Below are 14,595 nucleotides of genomic sequence, written 5' to 3' on the forward strand. Positions count from 1 at the left end.
AGAGAGAGAGAGAGAGAGAGAGAGAGAGAGAGAGAGAGAGAGAGAGAGAGAGAGAGAGAGAGAGAGAGAGAGAGAGAGAGAGAGAGAGAGAGAGAGAGAGAGAGAGAGAGAGAGAGAGAGAGAGAGAGAGAGAGAGAGAGAGAGAGAGAGAGAGAGAGAGAGAGAGAGAGAGAGAGAGAGCATGAGAGAGCATGAGAGAGCATGATAGAGAGAGCATGAGGGAGAGAGAGAGCATGAGAGAGAGAGAGAGCATGAGAGAGAGGGAAGTAGGGAGAGTGGATAAGCGAGTAGAGAGAGAGCGAGAGAGAGAGAGGACTAGATCCAGCTCTCCTTGCTGTAGCATTTCCTTCTTGACCTGGAATCCTAGAGAAGTGAGAGAGCAGAGCTTGTCCATGGTGATGGAATTCATTCTGTAGCAGGGCAGCTGAACAGGAGTAGCATTAAGAAGAGGTATTCAGAGGACATTCACATACAGAAGGGCAGACTGAGTCACTCCTGTAGGATTACCTTAAGCACAACTCCAAACATAACCCTGGGGACCAGAAAGAACAGGTAAGAAAGTAGAGCTTACTGTCTTCTACACAGTGTGCCTCAGTGAAAGCATGCTTCTTTCATCTCTACTCAGTGTGGGAAATTAAACCATGTCCCCATGTCGTGGCAGGAGATAAACCTATCAGCTGAAATGCTCTAGTATCATGAGTTTGAAAGGCTGAGAAAGCTATTACTGTTGCTGGATTTTGTCAGTGCTGTTCTGCACAGATATACTGTAGGTTACAGAATACTGCGTGAAGGAACACTATTTTAATGGACTCTGTCTGCCTGCTTTGTGCAGTATGAATGTGTTAAAATCCATGCTGTCCACATACATTAAAACACATTGAGTTGATGACATGTTTTAAGAGAGTTAAGGTCTTTTGACTGTTCTCAGGAGGTAGAATGGTCATTAGGAGTTAGACACTGGCACTGAGACAGCACACATGGGAAAGAGAAAGTCATAAATCTAATGTACCATATAAATCACTACTTATTCCTCTGTCATTGTTATATAAAAGCAGTGTGAGAACCCCTTCTAGTGTTATACTAGCAAGAAAAGCCTTGTGAGGACTTAGAGCTGACAGCGTAATCCAGACAAATAACGTTCTCCTGAGATATTTAGGCTGGGAGATAAGGAATAACTCATCCAGATTCCTCCATTAACATTGGGAATGGATCGTCTCCTCGAACCTTGTCCGGGGGGGGGGGGGTTCAACTTGTTGTGAAACGGCATCATTTCTACGTGGTTATTCATTCCTTTTAATTATGTCAAATTATTTTATTTATCACCAGGACATCAATCATATAACATGCATGTATATTAGGTTCTCATAAGAACTAATCCATTTGTCAGGACATACATCACACTGTCTTGCTGAGCCAAATGAAATGTGCAACATATCTCTCTTTTATAGGAATTGCAAGAAAAGGGTTCCAAAAGGGTTCTTCGACTGTCCATATAGAATAACCCTTTTTGGTTCCAGGCAGAATCCTTTGAGTTCCATGTAGCACCTTCTGTGGAAAGGGTTCCACATGGAACCCCCTAAAAGTTCTACTTGGAACCAAACGGGTTATTCCTGGAACCTAGAAGGGTTCATCTAAGGGTTCTCCTAACTAGGTCCTAGATAGCACCTTTTTTTCTTCGAGTGTTCAGGCATACTTTAAGTTAACCGTCATCCATCTCCTCAGCACCGATCTGTCTCTGTATTGCTCCTAATGCAGACCAGCTCTGGAAGAGAGAGGAGAGCTAACTGTTCACACTCCAGCTGATGTGGTCCCCTAACACTTAATCATATCATGGTAGATAGAGGGAGGAGGGGAGAGAGATCTGTCATTAATATTTCTGGCACTTTGTCCAGGTCAGGGATAAGGAGATCCTTTCCTAATGTTAGTTTGAGTGGTTTACTTTACACTTGAGTGTTTTGTTTCCAGGGGTTACCGAAGTTCATTCACAGTTCATTCTTTTTGCAATGTTTGAAGAGTTATCAAGTCAGACTTATCTATTCAGACAGACCAAGCTATGTCATTGGCTCATTCAAGTGGCACAGGTGCAGAGAGAGTATTCGCTTACTCAAACTGTGTCCCTCTCCACTGAGATGCCCGTCGCCTCAAATCACCTTTGTCACACCACATTATTATGATCTTGCATCACTTACTTCTGATCAGTGAGATGATAAGGACATGGCTAAGTTATGAGCTAATGTAGCTCTTTCAGCAGTGGTAGATTGGGAAAGAGATACCACTCCACTGTGGTGTTTATCGACCAGGCGTTTCCATTGACAACACACTGTAGCACAATCGTCAGTGGACAGCCAGTTCTTAATTGTATTTTTTATAGCCTGCATAGCGATTCTGGTAGGATGTAGGCTACATCATGCACTTGGCTTGGAAATGTCTACAACATTGGACAGAAGTATCCATTGCTGTAGTTAGAGAGAGGGAGCAAGCGTATATGGTAAGGGTGATTGTATCTGCCTGGCATGTGTCCACTGTCCAGTGCACTGCCATCAGCACTCTCTGGAATGATCTGGTAACAGGTCTGCTTCACGTGGTCAACTCATCGCTCTTGGGAGTGGGCCAGACTGTATCCTGCAGTGTGTTGTGGGAGTGGGGGAGGTTGGAGGAGTGACCCTGGCTCTGTCCCTTGTTGAGGCCAGACAGAGGGAGCTGGTCTGGGGCTGGTCACTATACTCCCAGTGGTCACTGTGGTGCAGCCTTCAGACCTGCTGGTGAGATTCGGCAACAGCTGTCCCTGGCACGTGTCACCCCCATTACTATGACACTAAGCCATGAATGTAGAGAATCTGTTCCAGACCTTTAGGTTTTACATAGAATAATGCATCTTACATTTCCATGTTATGAAGTGTAAAGGAAAACCACAGTGCTTCATCAGCATACATCGAATGACCACGCAGCTGGTGGGCTTTGCTCTCTTATTAAGTTCATAGTAAACCATCTTGACATTCTGCAAATATTGTGACGAGAGAAGTCCTCTCCTTCAATGTGATATCTTAAAGGAATCTTTTGAATCCTATTACTTCTGTATGTCACAGATGTATCTATATTAATCGTCAGTAGCTTGGGATAGTGATGCTATTCATTGCAAATGGTTCTGGCCCCATTCTTACTGACCTTCGCTCTATCTTCTCGCTAGAAAAAGCAGTCGTTCCGAGAGCTTCTTGCTGAACTTTTGAAAGGTTCAGGTAGGGAGACTTTGCATTCCCTGAAGTGAGTCTTATTGTAGTAATACGTGATCTGAAATCAACCAGGCTGCGCCTCGCTTCCTCTCTTCCTCCCAGTCAGTGGGGGAGTGACATCATGATAGACTGCTGGAGACTTCCATTTTTTCACGTCATTTATTTGGACGGTTTTGAACATATTTGCTGACCGATCCATGATTCAGAAAGCTGCCTTATCGCTCTGGGATCTCAGCGTCTGTACTGGCGGACTGTTGGAGCGCTTTTTATCAAATGTTTATTTAACCTTTATTTAACTAGGCAACTCTTGAGTTGGACAGACGATTCAAGTTAGGCTAAATGTGTACAACTTTTGTCCAGCGGTGTGAAAGGGTCCTGTAATGTCATGTAATGTCAGTGGAACATACATGGACAGATCACAGCAGACCATTGACATTTTAAGGAATTGTGGCCTAGTAAGGGGCGCAACTTTGGTTTTAGAAGTGGGGGGGATATAATATATATATACACTCCAAACAGCCTACCCGACCACTCGGAGGCGTCCGCATGGTCCTACAGCACACTGTTACCTCGTTTTATATCACATCCCAATGATAAAACTGGAGGGGACAAAAATGCCATTTCAGAATGTGGGTGTGTTCACATGTATGTGAGTGTGCTTCACCCATGTGTAATTTGCAGCCTCTATATGGTCTTTATGCAACATTCTGAACATGCCTTGTGCCCCTCCCCCTTAGAATCTCCTTTTAAACATGATATCCAATCATGTCATGTTACTCAAGGAATTTGGTGCTTGATTTGTTGGTGTCCATTTACAGATTCTGTAAGCCTACTCCATGCTGCTCCCTCAATAGATCAAGTGAATTGGGTTGCTATCCAGCACAGTAGAGTTGTGAATATCATATCTGTTGGCTCTTGAAGACATACACGCTTCGTTCAGAGCAAATGGAGATAAATGTACACAGGTACGATCTTCATTTTATCACCGTGATTCAGGAGAACTTGCAATGCAGAACATGTAAAACGTGTAGTGTATGAGGTTTAAAAGGGCTTCTGTAATTTCCACTTTGAAATGTCAGACTTGACTTTCCCTTACGAAAAATGTATCAACCCCTACAAAAATGTCCATCAATTATAATCCACATTTCCTGTTGCTGCAGGATTATTTTCCTGCTGTAGCAAACTGGCTCAAATTAAGATCCTACATCTGTATGTGAATTGCATTGCCTTTGATAGGCCTACAGCGTACAGTATTAGGGCCGACTAGCTGCACCATCTTCATCTACTGAATGTCCCTGTACAACTTCTGACCCTCATGTACAGATGAAGTCGGAAGTTTACATACACCTTAGCCAACTACATTTAAACTCAGTTTTTCACAATTCCTGACATTTAATCCTAGTAAAAATTCCCTGTCTTAGGTCAGTTAAGATCACCCCTTTATTTTAAGAATGTGAAATGTCAGAATAATAGTAGAGAATGATTTATTTCAGCTTTTATTTCTTTCATCACATTCCCAGAAGTTAACATACACGCAATTAGTATTCGGTAGCATTGCCGTTAAATTATTAACTTGGGTCAAACGTTTCGGGGAGCCTTCCACAAGCTTCCCACAATAAGTTGGGTGAATTTTGGCCCATTCATCCTGACAGAGCTGGTGTAACTGAGTCAGGTTTGTAGGCCTCCTTGCTCGCACACACTTTTTCAGTTCTGCCAACAAATTTCTATGAGATTGAGGTCAGGGCTTTGTGATGGCCACTCCAATACCTTGACTTTGTTGTCCTTGAGCCATTTCGCCACAACTTTGGAAGTATGCTTGGGGTCATTGTCCATTTGGAAGACCCATTTGCAACCCAGCTTTACATTCCTGACTGATGTCTTGAGATGTTGCTTCAATATATCCACATAATTTTCCTCCTCATGATGCCATCTAGCCTCCCCCTTTTTCCTCCAAACATAACCATGGTCATTATGACCAAACAGTTATATTTTTGTTTCATCAGACCAGTGGACATTTCTCCAAAAAGTACGATCTTTGTCCCCATGTGCAGTTGCAAACCATAGTCGGGCTTTTTTATGGCGGTTTAGGAGCAGTGGCTTCTTCCCTGCTGAGCGGCCTTTCAGGTTATGTCGATATAGGACTCATTTTACTGTGGATATCGATACTTTTGAACCTGTTTCCTCCAGAATCTTCACAAGGTCCGTTGCTGTTGTTCTAGGATTGATTTGCACTTTTCACACCAAAGTGCGTTCATCTCTAGGAGACAGAACGCATCTTCTTCCTGAGCGGTATGACGCGTGGTCCCATGGTGTTTATACTTGCATACTATTGTTTGTACAGATGAACGTGGTACCTTCAAGCGTTTGAAAATTGCTCCCAAGGATGAACCAGACTTGTGGAGGTCTACAATTTATTTTTGGAGGTTTTGTCTGATTTCTTTTGATTTTCCAATGGTGTCAAGCAAAGAGGCACTGAGTTTGAAGGTAGGCCTTCAATACAAAAATTTGGAAAAAGGATTTATGTCATGCAGAAATGATATGTCCTAACCGACTTTCCAAAACTATAGTTTGTTAACAAGAAATTTATGAAAAATGAGGTTTTAATGACTCCAACCTAAGTGTATGTAAACTAGTTTTAATGACTCCAACCTAAGTGTATGTAAACTAGTTTTAATGACTCCAACCTAAGTGTATGTAAACTAGTTTTAATGACTCCAACCTAAGTGTATGTAAACTAGTTTTAATGACTCCAACCTAAGTGTATGTAAACTAGTTTTAATGACTCCAACCTAAGTGTATGTAAACTAGTTTTAATGACTCCAACCTAAGTGTATGTAAACTTCCGACTTCAACTGTATGTGTCTTCCTTCTGTCTTACATGACACTGTTGGGACACCGTGGCCCTGGTGTTAAAATGACCTGTTTTTGCTAATGGTGGAAACTCATAGAAACCTCATCTGCAATCAGAAGACTGTGTATGTAATGTGGTGATGAAGAGGATACAACGAGTAGAAACCTTGTAGGGAAAGTAATATTCTGCCCTAGCAGGATGACATGTCAGGTGTAAGACATTTTGATGCAGAGTATAAATAGAAGTAGGCCAGATCACTAGACAAACTGTACCGTGGCCAATATACATATACAGTAACCAACAGAACTGGGACTATGTCGGCAGAGACCATGTCATCTAGTATTTAGAAAGTTAAACAAAGTATTATCAAATTCCAAGTGAAATAAGAATATATTGTTAACATAAATTCCATGTGTAATTTAGTGATATAATACCAATCAACAAGAAAGATGTATACTGTAAGTGTGTTCAGCTGTCTCAACCGACAAAAGACTTCATCACTCTTCAGTTCAACTAAATTTGCCTCTGAAACACGTATGTTATGTAATATTTGACCCTGAAAGGTCAGTGTTTGTCTGCAGAGGAATGTGTCTGCAGAAAGCTGAGACATACCAGTCTGTAACAGTACATGGAAAACAGGGACTTGTAAAAACAGTAATACTAACATTTGAATCAAGACAATTTCTCTAACAGTTTTGAGTCAATGTGGATTGAAACATCCGTTTATTGAAATTCGGATATTTTCTGGTAGAGTCATGTTTTCCTTGTTAAGATGGAAGAGCCGTTGGACCCCACAGTATTTGATCAGGTCTGCAGGCGTGGTGCGTTGCCAAACTCCTTCATGCTGAGGCACAGTTCCCAGCCCATATTTAGTCACGTTGGGTTCATAGCGTGGCTACCCAATGGGCATGGACGTCAGTTCAACGTCTATTTTTGATTTACATTTGTGGTGTTTTCAACTAAGGTCAATTCAATGTGAAATCAACCAAAAATATTACCATGACATTGGATTTAGGTTAAAAGTTGGTTGCAAATCCAATGAGTTGTCCACATTGATTCGACGTCATCACATTGAAATGACGTGGAAACAACACGTTGATTCAACTAGTTTTTGCCCAGTGAGTATATCAAACTCCCCCAATCAAACCATACGTTTTTCCAAAGAGTTTGGAGGGCCCCTGGAATCCCGACAACTGCTGTCACTAGTGTCTCAAGGAGCAGGAGCTATCTATCAACTAAGGCTGACATCACAGGCCAAATCAGGACCATGTAGCCATGCAGTCTGGGAGGGACCTCTGGAGGAGCACTGGAAGAGGAGGTACAGATCTCACACAAACAACAACAACAACTCTACATTTACATTTACATTTAAGTCATTTAGCAGACGCTCTTATCCAGAGCGACTTACAAATTGGTGCAATCACCTTATGACATCCAGTGGGACAGTCACTTAACAATAGTGCATCTAAAACTTAGGGGGTGGGGTGAGAGGGATTACTTAACCTATCCTAGGTATTCCTTAAAGAGGTGGGGTTTCAGGTGTCTCCGGAAGGTGGTGATTGACTCCGCTGTCCTGGCGTCAAAGGGAGTTTGTTCCACCATTGGGGGCCAGGGCATGAACAGTTTTGACTGGGCTGAGCGGGAGCTGTACTTCCTCAGTGGTAGGGAGGCGAGCAGGCCAGAGGTGGATGAACGCAGTGCCCTTGTTTGGGTGTAGGGCCTGATCAGAGCCTGGAGGTACTGAGGTGCCGTTCCCCTCACAGCTCCGTAGGCAAGCACCATGGTCTTGTAGCGGATGCGAGCTTCAACTGGAAGCCAGTGGAGAGAACGGAGGAGCGGGGTGACGTGAGAGAACTTGGGAAGGTTGAACACCAGACGGGCTGCGGCGTTCTGGATGAGTTGAAGGGGTTTAATGGCACAGGCAGGGAGCCCAGCCAACAGCGAAGTAATCCAGACGGGAGATGACAAGTGCCTGGATTAGGACCTGCGCCGCTTCCTGTGTGAGGCAGGGTCGTACCTGGATGTTGTAGAGCATGAACCTACAGGAACGGGCCACCGCCTTGATGTTAGTTGAGAACGACAGGGTGTTGTCACAGGATCACGCCAAGGTTCTTGGCGCTCTGGGAGGAGGACACAATGGAGTTGTCAACCGTGATGGCGAGATCATGGAACGGGCAGTCCTTCCCCGGGAGGAAGAGCAGCTCCGTCTTGCCGAGGTTCAGCTTGAGGTGGTGATGACTTGGATTCCATGGATTTGTGGGCGTCATCCACACTGATATGTCTGCCAGACATGCAGAGATGCGATTCGCCACCTGGTCATCAGAAGGGGGAAAGGAGAAGATTAATTGTGTGTCGTCTGCATAGCAATGATAAGAGAGACCATGTGAGGTTATGACAGAGCCAAGTGACTTGGTGTATAGCGAGGAATAGGAGAGGGCCAAGAACAGAGCCCTGGGGGACACCAGTGGTGAGAGCGCGTGGTGAGGAGACAGATTCTCGCCACGCCACCTGGTAGGAGCGACCTGTCAAGTAGGACGCAATCCAAGCGTGGGCCGCGCCGGAGATGCCCAACTCGGAGAGGGTGGAGAGGAGGATCTGATGGTTCACAGTATCGAAGGCAGCCGATAGATCTAGAAGGATGAGAGCAGAGGAGAGAGAGTTAGCTTTAACTCTATATCTGGGAAAGAGTTCACATCCACTGGCTAAATCAGGTCCTCCAACGAAGTTTGTTTATTTTCACAGTATGTCCACACACCTTGTAGTTGAATTTGGATTGTATGTAGGTGGTGTAGCTGTAGCCAAATATTGTTGCTTTTCAATGATCATTTGAGCAGTATGTTGTACCCCAACCTAAAGCTGCTGGACTCCCTTTCAGTGAAAGGCATCTGTTTACTTGCTGATCACAGCTAAAGTGATAGGGCTCCTTTTTCTCCAGCATGGACCAGGAGAACGTGTGTTGGGGTCGGAGACCCTATAAATACTCTGAGTGACAGCTGGCCATGACCGCCAGGGTCTAGCCTGGCTATGTGGGAGTAGACATGGGACCCAACCTTACTTTAGTCCCATGTCTTCACAGATCATTAGGCCCTGGCCTTCTCATCAGAGGGAACTTGGGCGTTTGATGCAGGCAGTCAGACAGTAACATACTACAGATGACTTGGATTCCATGGATTTGTGGGCATGCTGGTCAGGGGTACCCAGTGAGGGCCCATTGTCCATTAGCCAGCTCCCTCCACATTAGGGAAGAAGGGAATGCAACATGCAGGAATGGTATGTGAGGCTCAGAGGCCACGTGGCTTTGGAATCCCCATTTGCCCTCTTAGAATTCACTTCACTCACAACAGTTGCAAACCATTGAGCTGAAACGGAGAGTCATGCTATAGGAATCTGATTGAAATTTAAATAGAAAACACAAAAAATGGAAGGAGTTAAGTGTATAGAGAAGGTTTTGTTATCATTACGCCTTGGTGAAATTGGAGCAATAGATCATTATCCTGAAATGGTCTATTTGAACAGTGTCCAGTCAGCTATCTATCTAACCTCAGTTCCATGTGAATGTTGAGCTTTCATGGCTTAACTCCCAATCAGCTCATTACCCTTGAATCAAAGTAATGCATGTTCCAGCTGATAGCATTACACAATCCATACAGAACTGTGGGAATAAGAACCGGTTTAATTAAACTGTGCTAGAGGAAAAATAAATGAGTTCTTGGAGTTTGGAATCATAGGTGGAAGCCAAAGGAGCCAGAAGTTGGAGCTAAAGTATTTTTCCAAAGTTAAATGGAGGATGAAGCCCAAATTAACTAGGGAGAAGTGATACTGTACTCTACAGAGCTGTTGCATAGTTACATATTGGAAGTGTGCATGTACTTCAATAATAAATGCAAGTTTTACATTGAATGTACTGAGGTTCATGTCCTGACCATGAGTTTAAAACAATATCCAGAGTTTTGTTTTGAAGTGTGTGAGAGAAGTAGGTGCTTTCAAAATATGGTTGTGTCTGATTGCTCTCTGGCCTCTTACAACCTCTCTTAACCCACCTTTTAAACCAGACGAAGACCACATAAACGTGTGGTCATTTGAGAGCCAGTGGATTGGTCACTGTGTTATTCTTATCTCAGTGGTTTACAGTAATACTCAGTAAAGCCTATCGATCCAAACACTGTGGTGAACAGTGGTGTAAAGTGCTTAAGTAAAAATACTTTAAAGTACTACTTAAGTAGTTTTTCTGGGGTATCTGTACTTTACTATTTACAAAACTCCAGTCTCAACGTCAACAGTGAAAAGGCGACTCCAGGATGCTGGCCTTCTAGGCAGAGTTCCTCTGTCCAGTGTCTGTGTTCTTTAGCCGATCTTAATCTTTTATTTTTATTGGCCAGTCTGAGATAGGGACTTTTCTTTGAAACTCTGCCTAGAAGGCCAGCATCCCAGAGTTGCCTCCTCACTGTTGACGTTGGGACTGGTGTTTTGCGGATACTATTTAATGAAGCTGCCAGTTGAGGACTTGTGAGGCATCTGTTTCTCAAACTAGACACTCTAATGTACTTGTCCTCTTGCTCAGTTGTGCACCGGGGCCTCCCACTCCTCTTTCTATTCTGGTTAGAGCCAGTTTGCGCTGTACAGTATTATACGAGATCTTAGGTTTCTTGAAAATGTATTGCATGGAATAGCCTTCATTTCTCGGAACAAGAATAGACTGACGAGTTTCAGAAGAAATTCTTTGTTTCTAGCCATTTTGAGCTTGTAATCGAACCCACAAATGCTGATGCTCCAGATACTCAACTAGTCTAAAGAAGGCCAGTTTTATTGCTTCTTTAGCATAACCATTTTCAGCTGTGCAAACATAATTGCAAAAGGGTTTTTTTAATGATCAATTAGCCATTTAAAATGAAAAACTTGGATTAGCTAACACAACGTGCCATTGGAATATAATCCTTTGCTGGAGTCAAGTACAGTACAGTACTGTAGATGTTACATCATCAAGGCATAGAGTGTAACCTCGGTACCCCTTTATCCTTGCCTGCACCTGTCCTGGCAGGGCTGAGGAGTGGCATAGCAGTGGGAACTGGGTAGTCTACTGTGCTAGAGAAAATCACTCCAGTTTGACTCAATGTGATGTTATTATACTGTAATGTACTACAGGGCACGGAAAGCAGTCTGAGTGTAGCCCAATTCACCACTTGAGATGGCTTTTCTTCTCTCTTATTTTGGAAGATCTTTTCTTTCAACCCTTTCTTGCACCTGGACCTTTTTCCAGGAAACATTTGAGATTAGGGTAGATTCGTTTCAGACGCCATTAAGTCATTCTGATCAGTAAGAGCTCTGCAGAGTCAGACAGCTACTAAAGAGGAAGATAAACAAATCCCTGAGGAGTGAGCTGAAACCTCCAGTGAACCGCTGTCAGAACCCTGTATCTCACACATACATACAGTACAGTCAGGCCTACATACAGTACAGTCAGACCTGCTTTGCTCCCAGTCTCATAGTCCCAGTGTTGTGCTGTTCTGGCCTAATTGAGCCTCGAACTGATCTCAGAACAGAGGAGCGGTGGAGTCGTGTAGGGGAGAGGGAATGTGTGACATAGTTCTGTGAGCTCACTCAGCTCAAGATGGCTCAGAGGATGACTCAGGGGTCGTGTGACATCACCTGCAAGGAAATTGTTCGCTATCTGTCTGTCACGATCGTCGTAAGAACATTTGGACCAAAGCGCAGCGTGATATGGGTTCCACATATTTATTGACGTGACACGCACAAAACATTTTTTTTAAGCAAACCATACGTGAAGCTATGGCGTGCTCACAGGCAACTACAAATACCCACTCTGCTCGCGGATCCGCCAGCATTGGTGGCGGCTCTGGTGCGGGACGAAGAACCAGCTCATCCCGCGGATCCAGCATTGGTGGCAGCTCTCGTGCTGGACCTTGCCCCCGCCCAGACCACGGGTCCAGCCATGGAGCCGAGTAGAACGCCATGCCCAGACTGGGCCTCGGCGCAGAGGAGGGCCCCGGCCATGGAGCTGGGTTGAACGCTGCACCTGGACTGGGCACCGGCGCAGAGGAAGGCCCCGGCCTTGGAGCGGGACTGGACACCGTGCCTGGACTGGACATCGGCGCAGAGGAAGGCTCCTGCCATGGAGCGGGACTGAACGCCGTGCCTGGACCGGAAACCGGCGTAGAGGAAGAATCCGGCCTTGGAGCTAGACTGGACATTGTGCCTGGATGGGGCACCGGCGCAGGGGAGGGTTCCGGCCTTGGAGCTGGACTGGACAACGTGCATGGACTGGGCACCGGCGCAGAAGAAGGCTCTGGCCATGGAGCAGGACTGGATGCCGTGCCTTGACATCGGTGCAGAGGAAGGCTCCGGCCTTAGAGCGGGACTGGACGCCGTGCTTGGACTGGGCACCGGCGTAGAGGAAGGCTCCGGCCTTGGAGCGGGGCTGGACGCCGTGCCTGGACTGGGCACCAGCGCAGAGGAAGGCTCCGGCCTTGGAGTGGGACTGGACGCCGTGCCTGGACTGGGCACCGGCGCAGAGGGAGGCTCCTGCCCTGGAGTGGGACTGGACACCGTGCCTGGACTGGGCATCGGTGCAGAGGAAAGCTCCTGCCCTGGAGCTGGACTGGTCGCCTTGCCTGGAAGCTCCGGACCGTGGACCATTGCAGGAGTTGTTCCATTAATCACAACTCCTTCAGATGACTGTAGTTGTTCCATTAATCACAACTCCTTCAAGGGACTGTAGTTGCTCCATTAATCACAACTCCTCCAGGGACCTGTAGATGTTTCATTAATCACATCTCCTTCAGGGGCCTGTAGTTGTTCCATTAATCACAACTCCTTCAAGGGTCTATAGTTGTTCCATTTACATTTACATTTACATTTAAATCACAACTCCTTCAGGGAACTAGTTGTTCCATTAATCACAACTCCTTCAAGGGACTATAGTTGTTCCATTAATCACAACTCCTTCAGGGAACTAGTTGTTCCATTAATCACAACTCCTTCAAGGGACTGTAGTTGTTCCATTAATCACAACTCCTTCAAGGGACTATAGTTGTTCCATTAAATCACAACTCCTTCAAGGGAATGTAGTTGTTCCATTAATCACAACTCTTTCAGGGAGGAGGAGAGATGCTCTAAGATCAAAGCTCTATGAAGTTTAACACATACAGTGCATGCACACACACAAATGCATTGATGACCTACATTAGCCATAATCAGCAGGTGGAACGAGGTTTGGACCTGGACCCGGAGTGGGGTCAATACGGACCGTGGGTCCCGACCAAAAGAAATAAATGTATATACATTGACTACACCAAACAGAGTTAAAAATCCTTCTTTAATATGTCTCCTCCCCTTCATCTACACTGATTGAAGTGACATCAATAAGGGATCATAGCTTTCACCTGGTCAGTGTATGTCATGGAAAGAGCAGGGGTTCTTAATGTTTTGTATACTCAGTGTATTTATATATTTCATATATAATAATAATAAGAAGAAGAAGAATAACTTAGATTTCAATGCAATTTGGTTGAGAGTTGTAATAGTAGAATACACAAAGTACAATTTTGAAATGTAGTAGTGCTTGGGCAGTAGTGCAGAAGCATAAATATCATACACCCCCAAAATGCTAACCTCCCCTGTTATTGTAATGGTGAGGTTAGCATGTCTTGGAGATATGATATTTGCGCATCTGTAACTTTTTCAGATGCACACATAAGACATGGCAAAATGTGTTGAATTGTAGGAAATTAGCTACAAAAATTGAAAATATTAATAAAATATTATAAAATATTATGGGGTGGCATGGGTCCCGAGGTAGGGGTTTGTTACTATGCCGATAAAGACAATATCCATCCGGACCTTTGACCGCAGGGAATTTCTGTGGACCTCATACAGTAGTTGAGTACCCCTGACCTACACTGTGTGCAGTGCACTTGACCCCAACAGACACAGGATGACTCAACAGTACATAAATGCAATGTAACCTGGTAACCTCTGCCCTGGTCTTACTGTATAACATGGTGCATACAGACCATCATAGTTCAAGCCCTGTATCTCTTTTTGAGTTGGATCCCAGATTGTTTACAGATTAGCATGACAAACAACACAAACACCCAGCGTTGCTGCAAATGTTCCAGCGTCCTCCCATTCAACGTGTCACCACCCAGCATGAGATACTCTGTAAAAGAACAGGACATGTCATAAATACTTGTCACGAACACACACACACACACCACACATATGCACACACACTCTACCACCACATGCACACACTGTCGAGTGATTTTGTATGTAGAATATTTATCTAAACTCGGATAGAATAGAGAAATGACAGATGCAGGACATGCTGCCTTGGAGCGCTCTTATAGTTGACCTCACACCTTATAATCTCCTGTCATTGAATATAAGATAGTCAGAAAGGCACAGGAAAGGCACAGGAAAGGCACAGGAAAGGGATGAGGGAGGATGGGTATGAAGATGTGTTTCCAAGGCCATCAAACCGACTGTAAGTGATGT

The 14,595-nt window shown here is 44.6% G+C and overlaps 1 protein-coding gene across 1 annotated transcript in view; it reads left to right on the plus strand.

Moving 5' to 3' along the window:
• Positions 1-218: 218 nt before the first annotated feature.
• Positions 219-14,595, plus strand: part of LOC124002178 (filamin-A-interacting protein 1-like) — a 33,180-nt gene continuing 18,803 nt past the window's right edge. Inside the window, exon 1 of the mRNA XM_046309512.1 lies at positions 219-552. The gene's annotated coding sequence lies outside the window, so the exon portion shown is untranslated. The remainder of the gene's footprint in view (positions 553-14,595) is intronic.

This window comes from Oncorhynchus gorbuscha, linkage group LG17, assembly GCF_021184085.1.
Source record: "Oncorhynchus gorbuscha isolate QuinsamMale2020 ecotype Even-year linkage group LG17, OgorEven_v1.0, whole genome shotgun sequence".
Classification (NCBI taxonomy): Eukaryota; Metazoa; Chordata; class Actinopteri; order Salmoniformes; family Salmonidae; genus Oncorhynchus; species Oncorhynchus gorbuscha.